Source organism: Ammospiza nelsoni, chromosome 16, assembly GCF_027579445.1.
Source record: "Ammospiza nelsoni isolate bAmmNel1 chromosome 16, bAmmNel1.pri, whole genome shotgun sequence".
NCBI classification, from domain to species: Eukaryota; Metazoa; Chordata; class Aves; order Passeriformes; family Passerellidae; genus Ammospiza; species Ammospiza nelsoni.
This window is the reverse complement of record NC_080648.1, coordinates 10,100,535-10,112,683: the sequence shown is the minus strand read 5'-3', so window position 1 is coordinate 10,112,683 and position 12,149 is coordinate 10,100,535.

The window sequence follows — 12,149 nt, the reverse complement described above, 5'->3', positions numbered from 1 at the left end:
AGCACCAGGGCCTGGGCAGCCAGCTCATGCTCCCAGACCAAGGCAACATTTTTATCACGCCAGTTTAAACCATTAATAATTGTCTGCCCAAACCCTCCCAAGCTTCCAGGCATTATGTAAACAGAAGTGAATTAAATTTTTTTTTTTTCCATCACTGTTTGAAATGTGCGATGCTTTTTCTAAACTGCCCCATGAGCAGAAGAGAGAGGGGGGTCTGAAACAGCTCCCTGGCCCCCAGCCAGGTCCCAGCAAGTACTTTATATCTCACTTCAAGCCAGTCAGAGCAAGGGTTTAAGAGGCTTTGAACACAAACAGCGTTGGGTTGGTTAAGTCCTGCTTTGACCAGTGGCGAGCAATGGAGACATAAACAGATTTCATTTGAACCAGGCCTAATGTAGCTGGGTTTACAGAGTCCCAGCTGATGTGCACATCCATCAGAGCTGGTGTACATTCGGGGTGGCAGCGTGGTCCCAGGGGAGGGCAGCCATCCCTGGAGCTGCCCCGGCTCCGGCACTGACCCCCTGCACCCTCAGAGATCCCCACCTCTCCTCTATCTGAGCATGGAAAGAGCTGACCTGCTTCACAGAGCAAACCTGGAATCAATTAATGTCTAGCCTGCATTTAGGAGAGGCAACACACTATATAAACATTATGTATCATTTAGCTTCTGAGGGAAAGCCATCGCCTGAAAAAAGGGGCCTCTCCTTTCTGTTTTATGAAGGCTGGTTCACACTGGTGCAGGCCTCCTTGGCTTTTTTGGCCTGCTCCTAATTTTCACCAGCCCAGATTGCAGGAGACTTCAGCTCACAAAGTACATTAATTTCTCTCATTAATAGGTGGGGGTGTCCTTGCTGAGAACCCCCATTTCTGTTTGTCTGCTCAGTGACTCTCCCCAGGACAGAGCTGAGGGCAGCATCCCACTGTCTGCTGGGCACCAGGGTGGCTGCTGGCTCCTCCCAGGACCAGAGACATTGTTCAGAGGGCTGCTCCTCACTGCCCTGCCTGCCTGAGCAAAGGGGTTGAGCAGCATCCCAACACAGCACTTCCCTGAGCAGCCTGTGCCACTGCCTCCCCACCTTCACACGGAAGGATTTCCTTCTAATATCAAATCTAAACCTACTCTCCTTAAGCTCAAAGCCATTCCTTCTTGTCCTGTCACTTCATGCCCCTGTAAGCAGTCTCTCTCCATCTCTCCTGGAGCCCCTTTAGGCACTGGAAGAGGATTTAAGGTGCCCCTGGAACCTTCTTTTCTCCAGGCTGAACAACCCCAGCTCTCAGTCCATGGTCAGGTTAGAGGAATTTACCACTCTCTACCTTTCAGGAAGCTGCTTGTGATGCCTGGCCCCTGTACTTATCCTGAGTTACTCTCCACTGCCATTGCATTCTCCTGCCATTAACATTTTCTTTTCAGTTCAAATATATACCTCCATACCCTTTATGACAGGTGTCCCTTCACATTGGCTGCTGTCCTGCAGCCTCCTGCCCTTGCGCACCATTGCTTCAATGAGCCCCTCCTATAAGCACAGGAAGGCTCAGGATTGTTTTTTACTCTACACAAAAGTTTTCTCTCACCACTGAAATAATGAAAAGCAGGATAACCAGCAGACCACATCCTGAGCTGGGGGTGCCAAGTAGTGTGCTGCTGCTGCTGCAGGTGCAGTGCTGCTGGTGAGAGCCAGCCCTGCCCTTTTGGGCACCCAGGGATAGCAGCAGGCCTGGCTGAGGGACTCAAGGTGACCCTTGTCACTCACCCAAACACAAATGCTGCAGGAATTGTCCCTGTTCAGTGACAGCTGTGGTGTGGCCCAAATAGAGCCAGTGATGCTGATAACTCAGTTATGCCCTTTGCAGAGGGATTTGGTAATTTAAATAAGCAAAGGTCCTTTAACCTTGGCATCATTAGCTCTGAAACCTGCCATAACTATTTCTAGGGACAGTGTTTGCTCCCCTTATTTTGGCTCTGTCCTTGAAGCCAGCACAGGAGCAAACCTGCCATTCACAGAAAATTCCAAACAATACTTTTAGTGTCACCCTCAGGCCACAGAGCTGGGCTGCCCCTACTAAAACAAAATTTTAAGAGAAGGAGAAAAAGTTTAAATAAATAATTGGCAAGAAAAACCACCTGGGGATTGTACATGCAGAGTTATGTGGGCTGTGACTCTGGAGGAGTGAACAGAGCCTGCATGGCTGGTGGAAGATCAGGTACCCCACACCCCACTGATTTTCCATCTCACTGGACCATATGCTGAGGAGATGTCAGAAAAAAGCAGGTTTTCATCTCATCTCTCCACCAAAAGGGTCACATCATAAATAAGAGCACCACATATGTTTCCATCATGTTGGCAAAGTTTTAGGAAGTATTCCTCATAAAACACAAAATGATTACAAATGAGAACATGAAAAACAAATTCAGCAGGAGCTTGTGTCACTGGTTCCTCCCTCACCCTTTTACAAGGAGCTGCTGTTCTCAGCTCTCAGCTGGCTTGGGGAAGGCTTTGGGGCACAAACACACAAATGGGACTGGAAAGGCATTTGGAGAGCAATGCAGATGAGCTCTCTGGGGTTGGTGAGAGGCAGGCACAGTCTCAACAGTGGCAGGCAGAGTTCTGCAAGATTGACCCACTCTGCTCTGTTGGGGTGCAGCAATAATTTTGCTTAGATACTGCTCATGTTGGGGTCTCATTTATTTTATGTCTGGAAGCCATAATATAGTAAAAAAGAGGATATTTTCTAGAAATTCTGCCCTGTGAGGGTGGTGAGGCACTGGCACAGGCTGCCCAGAGAAGCTGCTGATGTCCCAGCTTGGAAGTGTTCAAGGGCAGGTTGGAAAGGACCTGGAGCAGCCTGGTCAGGTGGAAGCTGTCCCTGCCCATGGCAGCAGCGCTGCAACTAGAGGTCCTTTAAGGTTACTTTCAACCCAAACCATTCTGGGATTCTGTGTTCCTCTGGCAATGCTGAACTCCCACTGATTGTGCAGAATCACAGGGAATGGTCACACAAAACTGAGAAAAACCCTCCTGGTGTTACAGCAGCAATGCTAGCACAGGACAGCTTGTGGCTGACAGCCAGGCCATGGAGGGTGTGAGCCTGTTTGCTCAGGAGCACAGGAACATCCCTGCTGCAGGGCACACACCCCTCTGCCCCCATCACCCTGCCAAGAGAGATCCAAGCCCCCCAATGCACATTCCCCAGGCACTCTGCTCCCTCTGCTCGCCTACATCATTTCTCAGTCCCTGCCATAGCACAGGAACAGGACACTGAGCTGGGGGTGAAGTGGAGCTGTGCAGCCAGTCCTGCCCTGCTAATCCCCACTGCCACATGACTGCAGGGCTCAGGGTGCCTCAGCCTCCACCATCCCTGCACATCATCCTCTGCCATCCCTGCCAGGCCTTGGGCTGCAGCTCTGCCCTGGCACAGCCCGTGCTGCTCGCAGGAGCGGCTGCTGCTCACAGCTCTGCTCTTCCCTTCTCCGATTACCCCGAGCTCTGTGGGTGTGTTTGCACCTGAACTGCCAGACCAAGAGGCCAAGCAGGTTGTTCCAAGGTGCTAATCAGCACCAGGGCACAGAACAGGCTGCTTTGTTCCCAGGTATCACAGCCCTTTTCCTCAGTGCAGGTCGTTTTGCTGACTCGGAGCAGCTCTTCTGCTGTGCTGAGGCTGCTTGATCTTAGAAAGAGGAGCTGGCAGGAGAGCACTGGAGGCCTGGGCTCCAGTCCCAGCCTGGCCACAAGGTTTCCAGGAAAGGACCTGGGCTGTGATCCCTTCCCAGCCCTCAATGGCAGTGTTCCTCCCTCCATCAGCAGCTGCTCCCAGCACAAGGCCAGAGCTGGTGGCTGCACTCCGACCCATTTAACTCACAGAAGAAAGAGAAGATATTTCCAGAATTATTTCAATTATAAAGGCTTATTTGTCAATCATTCTGTCTTATTTCAATTAAGGTTTGAAGCACAAATTGTAGGCAGAGCTCTGACAGCCACCAAGGATCACATTCTGCCTAAAAGGAGTTTAACTTTTCATCGTCTCATGATCTGGCGAAGATTTTACTTTCATGATTTCCACAGTCTCTCCCAATATGCCAGTATGTTCACAATGGTGATGCTGCAACCTGCAGGGAGAGAAGAGCGTGGTAAAAATTCCCCAAATGCTGTGCAAAATGGGAAGGGGCACATCTAAGGCACATGGAGAACTTGCACGCCTGGCAAGCACCCCTCCATCCACCCAGCAGAGCAAGGAGCAGTGGAGCCATCCCAAGTATTTTGAGCAATGAGCCTCCTGACTCTTTAATATCTTTACTTTCTTTAATATCTTTCAAAATAATTTTCTCCCAAAAGATCAAAGGAGGCAATCCAGGAGTTGCTTCACAACATGTGCCATGTGCACACAAAACATTTGCAGAAGCCCCAGTCCTGATAAGTGATAGGGAGGAAATAACACAGAGACTCCTGACAATAACCACAGTCACCTGGAGTTTTGGGTAAAAGGGAATTTTTTTATATCTAGGGAATTTTTCCTGGACTCCAGGCCAGACTGTGGCTTTTTTAAACAAATGAGTATCAAGCTGTGATCATAGGCTTGAATCACATTAAGGTTAACCCAAGATATGTAAAACTCAGCAGTCTCCATTTGGGGGATTTGTGGGAGGCTTTTCCCATTACATGGTTTAGGTTTGCTGCCTGGGGTTGGTTGCTCCCCACACAAGATCCAGAGAGGTCCATGGCTGAGGGAAAGCCCAGAGCAGCCTGGACCAGAGCTGTAGGAAGGAGGCAAGTCTTCCTCACCTCCCACACTTTAAAGGAAGCACATTCTCCAACCCCACTGTCCCCATAAACCTGGAATGACCTTCCATCTCTCTCCCAGGTGTGCCGAGGTGAGGGACATGAGAGCCAGACCACGAGGATGGAGAATTGCTCAGGGCTCTGCACTCAGGGGTGACCCAGGATCCCCTGAATCCCAGAGCCAGGCACAATGAACAGTGAAAAACAGTGAATTTTCCAGCAGGAAATTGATCACATTTGGGATGAGCCTTGATCCCAGACTGACACTGACCACTGCCATGGTGCTGGGAAATGACGTGAGTCCTCCTGATGGGAAACAAACCACTCAATTTCCATATGATGGTGCCTTCTTAGACTCTCAGCACTGCTCATGCTGAGAGCAGACACATTTTCCCTAGGGAAAACAGACTCAAAATATCCATTTGTTCCAAGAAAATAATTCACTACCTCTGAAAGGTATCTTGTTCTGTGACTTGGTGTCTCTCCTGTGAGAGCTGCTCCACCTCTCCTGTTCAGTGTGTCATCCTGGAGTTCCAGGAAGGGCAAATACAGGTCAATAAATGGGATGGTGAAACAAAACCCATCCATAATGATGGTATCAGAGTGGCACTGAGTCTTTTTGATGTCATCCAGCAGCTCACTGAAAGAACAAGCACAGGAAGAAATCACTGTCAGCAAGAAGGAGGTGACACCTGGGGTTGTCACCCCATAGAACCCTCCAATTGCTTCAGACCAGCTTCTGGCTGGAAAATCTGTGATCCCCATCCCCAGTCCACTTTAGGAGAAGGCAGATGTACCAGGCAGGGGCTCCTGGGTGCTGATGCCATGGGGATGCTCATCCCAAAGGAGCAGTCTGGGGTCTCCCAGTGCCCAGCCAGGCAGGCAGGACCTGCAGGGATCCCTGCTCTTGTGTGAGAGCACTGACCCACTCAGTACTGAATCAGTGACTCTCTGGCCCAAAGGCAAGAACACTCTCCACCAAGGCATCCTGAACTGGTTATTTTTAAATTACATTTGCTAAAAGCAAGAATGAGCAGAAGAATTTGGGGAAGCAGGGAGTCACGTTGCTCTAATCATTTACATTTCAGTGACAGCTTTACTGCTTTTATTTCAAGTCAGTTTTGCAGAAGCCCTTTATCAAGCAGTGCAGAGCTCTCCTGCAGAACGTGTTTCAAGTCCAGAGCAGCATTTTGGGTACATCCCTTCACTGGGCTGTGAGAGCACGGGAAGGAGCACGACCTCCCGTGAGTGCTCACAGAAAGTGAGTCCAAGCCATTCTGAGCAGGGCTCTTGGCTTGCCATGACCTAAAAGGGCTTCTTTTTAAAGTTCCCTTTGAAGTTAAACTCTGACAAAGCACAACAAAACTGATCAGGAGCTTTCCTCCGCCTTTATGACACTTTAAGGTCTGTGAGCTGTTAGAACAATCTTAGTACACCTGTGGTGAATCTACCAAGGAGGTGTACAGGATCTACAGCCTGGATAATCATAAAAGTGAGCAAGGAAAGAAAAGGAATGTTTCCTCCACTGAAAGCAGTTCATTCACATCTTTCCCTGCTGAACACCATCTGCAGACAGTGCTGACTGCCCACAGCCCACCTGCTCCAGTGAGACGGGGCTGGTTGTTCATGTTCTGAGCACAAACTGGAGACAGAGCAACATCTCTGCTGCCCTCAGGGCCTGGCTGTTCCTCCCCTGCCCTGCAGGAGGGATCAGGATGAGAGACAGGAATCTGCAATCATCTCTCCCCTCCAAGCCTGCTGAGTTTGGTCTGAGCTCCTGCAGGAGCCGGCACAGACCTTTCCTGCCTCCCTGCACAGCAAGGCACAGCCTGGGACAGCCAGGGCAGCCAAAGCCATCCAGCCCCCAAAACCAGGTGACATTTTTGCCAGGTTATGTCATGGCATTGGGGAAGATTGGGCTGGGGCACACATAAAGAAAAGCAGCCACCCAGAGCTGGGGTGGCAGGAGGGCCATAAAGCTCCCCCAGCAGGGCCTCCCATGCAGGACCATCAGCTCATGTGGGGCTGCCAAGGACTCTTTGCCTGCTCCAGGACCTGCTGCAGAATCCTGTGAGCTCGTATTAAGAAGGAGCTTTGTAGCTCACAGTCTGCACAAGCAGTAAACTACATCAGAATTAAACCCAAATATATTTTTTAAAAGCAGAAATGTTGATTTTTTAAAGTTTTCTTCTCCCCCCCCCACCTTTTTTTTTTTAACAGAAAAACCTGGCTTTTTGAAAGTTTATTTTGAAATTGAAATAAGGCTGAGTGGGGCCTACACTGAAACAGGGATTGCAGCTAACAGAACGTCTCTGTATGGAATACAACAAGGAAATTATTTCCTCAAGGTGGAAATTTATTGCTCCAAGGTGGAAGGCAGAGTGTTTTAAAGAGGTTTTTAATTAATAAAGGGAAGCGTGCCAAGAATGTGTTGCATGTTTGAGCTCTCTGCATTAAATACTGCTAACCTGTTGAGGGCTAATTTAGGCTTCAATTAATAAATAACAATACACACAGAGGCATAAACAGCCTCCTGCACCTTCAGCAAAATGCATTTAGATGGCTCTATCACATTTTAAACAAATTTTAGGCAAAGAGGTGCTGTCTCTTGGGGTGGTAAGTAGCTCAGGGCACTTGTCTCCTCAGGTGAGGACACAAAGCCAAGCACCAAATGCCCCTGGAGCAGGAGAGCAGCAGCGTGGTGGGACTTGGCAGGGTATTTATAGCATCCCTGCAACAGGAAGGGACTGTGAGACACTAAAGAATTTTTTGTTTGCCATTTTTTCCCGCAGTAATGCCATTCTAGGCATGCTCACCCAAAGCCAGGATGCAATTTCCCAGTGGTCCCAGTCCCTCAGGTGTTAAGTCTCCCTGACTTCCATCAAAACCTAATCCTGCATGGCCCAGGCTTTCAAAGGCATTTAGGCTCTTAAACGTGCAGATTTGTGCTGAGTGGGATTTTTTTTCAAAGCACCTCAACGTTTTAAGTGCCTCAGGGGGGAATGGTGCCAAATCTTATCCTACAGGTTTTCTTCCTCATGGTCCCCAGGTAAGGCATCTCCTGGCACTGGGTTCCATAAGTTCAAAGTGTGAGGCCCCACCAACAAACACACACTTTCCCTGGTTTAAATTTCTCCCCACTTTGCCATGCACCAGTTTCTGTCTCAAAGACATTCAGCCCAAACTGGAGCATCTAATCCCCCATGCCCAAATCATTCATTATTTCATGCACTTCTGCATGTCCTCCCTTCTGCCAGCAACACAGAATAATTAACATATAAAAGTCTGGTGATAAGTGAAGTTTACGATCCAAACCAGAGGAATGAAGGCTCAGAAGTGAACATTATAAGAGCCCTGTGCCCATAAACATCCCACTTCTGGTGGGCTACCCAGCCAATTAATTACAGGCAGAAATTCTGGCTGAGCATTCATTGCCCACATAAGCTCCTTGCTGAAAAATAAACCTCCAGAGTTGTCAGGAGAAAATGAAGTAGGAGATGGTGTGCTAGAGAGAAAAATACACACAGACCAAGAATAGGACATGACCTGTGTTTTATAGGGGTTTGGGGGTTTTTGTGTCTACTCTGCAGTAGTAAAAAAAGGAAAAAACCCTCCTTTAGGGAAAAAGAAACTGTGCAAGAATACAATGGCCAAGCCATGGCTTCTCAAAAAGTCAGGAATTATTAATTTTCACCTTTTCTCATAAGCTAATACAAGCATCAGCCCTCTTGGGCCAGGTGGCCCCTGAGGGTACAGTAGAGCCTCACCTGGCTCCTGGGTTTGGATCCCCATCTCTGGTGAGGCTTGAGAGCTGCACACTCTTCCTTTTGCTGTACTTGAGGAGCCTGAGCATGCAGAGGGTCAGGAAACCTTTGCTGTCCCCTCAGGGGGGTGTGTGCACTGCTGTCCACAGGTGGGACACGTGGGGCAGTGAGGAGCATGGTCTGACATCCTTGAACCCCAGAATGGTTTGGGTTGGAAGGGACCTCAAAGCCCATCTGCTCATCTCACCCTCTGCCATGGGCAGAGATGCCACCCACCCACTAGAGCAGGCTGCTCAGGGCCCCATCCCACCTGGCACTGAACACTTCCAAGAATGGGACAGCCACAAATTTTCTGGGAAAACTGTGCCAGTGTTTCATCACCCTCAGGAGAAGAATTCCCTCCTAATATCTAATCTAAACCTGTCACTTCAGGCCCTTGTCCAAAGTCCCCCTCCAGGTTTTTGTAGCTCTTTTAGGCACTGGAAGGGGCTCTCAGACCTTCTCCTCTCCAGGCTGAACAGCCCCAGCCCCACCAGCCTGTCTCCAGAGCAGAGCTGCTCCATCCCTCTGAGCACCCTATATTTATCCTGAGTTACTCACCACTGTCATTGCATTCTCCTGCCATTAACGTTTTATTTTCAGTTAAAAATGTACCTCCAGGTACACTAAAAATGTACCTCCAGGTATCCCTTCACACTGGTTGCTGTTCTGCAGCCTCCTGCCCTTGCACACCATTGCTTCAACCTGTCTGAGCCCTTCCTATAAGCACAGGAAGGCTCAGGATTGTTTTTTACTCTATGCAAAAGCCTCCTCTGGCCCTGTTCCATCATGCCCACATCTTTCCTGTGCTGAGCCCCCCAGAGCTGGGCACAGTGCTGCAGGTGAGGTTCCATGAGAAGGGAGTGCAGGGGGACAGTGCCCTCCCTGGAGCTGCTGGTTTGTTAAGCAGCCCCGGGTGCGGTTGGGAGCTGGGGATGGGACCTGTGTACAGCTCAGCCAAAGCTCCTTGGTGTAAACAGCCAGAAGGATCTGTGACCTGGAGAGAGGGGGAGATGAGCCCAGACAGCTGCCTGAGGCTGCCAGACCTTGCACACTGAGCCAGCGCTTTCACATGAAATGTCCCAAACAACATCTCTGCCCACAGGGACCGCTGCAAGTGTGAGGCAGCTCACTCTGCCACTGCCCAGTGTGGGGGGGTCCTGCCCACCTGGCCCCACATCCTGCACCCCACTGGCCCCTCAGAACCCAGCATTTGCCACTCTCTCCCTGCCGGGAGCTGCTCCTGCCCCAGAGCCCTCGGAAAGCTCCAGAGCTCGTGGCTGGGTTCCGTGACATTAGCCAGGCCTGGCTGTGTATTACTGGCATATACAATTAAGGCTCAGAGGTTTGCATACAGTAGCTGGCTTTTGTAAGACAAGGAAATCAAGGAGTGTGACCAAGAGGGATTTTTCAATGTGAAAATTGAGTATTAAAAGGGTGCTTAAGCCAGCTGAGCCAAAACCACAAGGGGGAAAGGGCTGCCTAGTAAAGGAGGAAACAATTGCATTTTAAGGATGGTAAGTATCAAACAGATGAGGGGATTTGGAGCTGAAATGCCTTTCATACAGACTCTGGGCCAGTGCAGGCAGTGGCACAGGGGAGGACAGTGAACTAGCAGCCACCCCAAGTGCCCACAGAGGCCAAACCCCTGTGCCCTCCATCCACCTCCTCCAGGCCATAGCACGTGGGAGCACGCCTTGCAACAGCCCCAAATAAATGCTATAAGAATCTAGTAAGAAAATTGGAGGCAACACATCCATCAAGGAAGGATCTGGATGCTCCGTGTGCCATTTCCACAATGGCTCCATGAAAGAGCTGGGTGCTTCTTACCTTCCCCAAGTGACTCTTGCCACAGCTGGGAGGGTGGAACTTGCTGTTTGATGTCATCACCTTATGAGGTCACGTCCAGAAGAAGCCACACAGGCAAATGCTGGGGCAAATTCTTAGATAGATAAAATTCAGGCATTAGCACAGGCTGATTATTCTGAATTTTCTGTGTGTGTGCATTGCTGAGCAGTTCAGGCACACCTGCTCCATCAGGAGGAGGCAATCAGCCATGCTGGTGCTGTGTGGGATGGATACCATCCCTCCTGGCATCCCAGGGCAGCAGCTGCCCCCATGCCAAGGTGGGAGCAGCAGTGAGATGGAGAGCATCCCCCCTTCCTGCTGGCTAACAGCAAAAACTGCTGAGCACTCCCATGGGGGCTGTGCCTTTGAGCTTTGGGAGGTTGTCCTCCCTTCTTTCCTTCATGTCTGGAAGCAGTGCAGGAGCCCAAGCACAGACCTTTGCTCTCACTGGGACCCTTCCCAAGGCTCCAGCACCCCTGCAGTCCATGTGCACTGTCTGACTCTGACCAGAGAACCTCTGGCAGCCGTTCCTGGGCTCTTTGCAGAGCTCACTTACAAATGAGTTGCCAGTTGCTCACCAAAGAATCCATTCTGTGACAGATCTTCAGCCCTTATGCAAACATGTCAGTGGATAGCTCACATCCATGATTGCTCCTTGCCTTGGATCTTTAGGAGAAGGAGCATTAACAATTGCCAATTTACTTTGGTTAGTCAGCAGCTCCGTGCTGCAAGTCTGGACACTCTGTGAGCACTTGTTCCAGGACACACACATGTTTCCTGAGGTGTAACTTTGAGCAAGCCACAAATATTTGTTTCTTGGAGCAAACAGTGGTGAAGAATTGAAACTAGCTCATGCAGAAGAACTCATTAACTTCATTTAATTGACAATCTCCTCATTAACCTGAGGCTGAAAGGGCCAGAGGAAATGTACACACCTAGAAGCAGCTGTGGAAATTGCAAAGATTTCAAAGTTGTTTTTTGCAGGATTGAAAAGCCCCTCAGAGGAGGGAAAGGCAAAGCAGGGCTGAGGACCTGGCAGGCTACAAGACAGCACAAGGACAGTGCTGGAGCAGGGATGGAGCAAACCCAGGAATTGTGCTCATCACCCAGATCCATGGATGCTGCACCCCTGACCTTGCACTGAGCCACCTGGTGCACATAAACCAACCAAAAATTCCAATGGGATCCACCCTGTGGTTTTACTCTGCTGAACCCCCAAGGCTCCAGACAAGGCCAGTGAAGAGGCAGAGATGACCAGCACAGCAGCCCAGACATGTCCAAGGGATGCTGTGATCCCTCCAGCCCCATCCTGGAGCCAGGGATGTGCCCTGGACATGTTAGAATGAACCACATCAATCCATCCTCCCAGCCTGGAGAGCTGGACAGGTCCTCATCAGCCCTCTCATGTCCAAACTGTGCAAGGTGAGAGGTTAATGAACAGAACCCACCTCTTCTTCAGCCACTCCAGCACGGTCTGGGCAGCCAGGAGGAGGAGGAGGGACAGGAGGAATGCTGCTGCCTCCAGACTGAGCCATAACTCACAAATTTTGCTTTCTAATGTGTTCCTGCAGAGCTGTGGAACCCCACTCCCAGAGCCCCAGAGCACATCTGATGCCACTGCCTCCCATTCCAATATGATTTTTGCAGTTTACTGGACCTGAGCTCCCACTGTGGGGAAAGAAAAGCATTATTCCCTGGCCCTGTTTCAGAGCTGGTGCTGTGA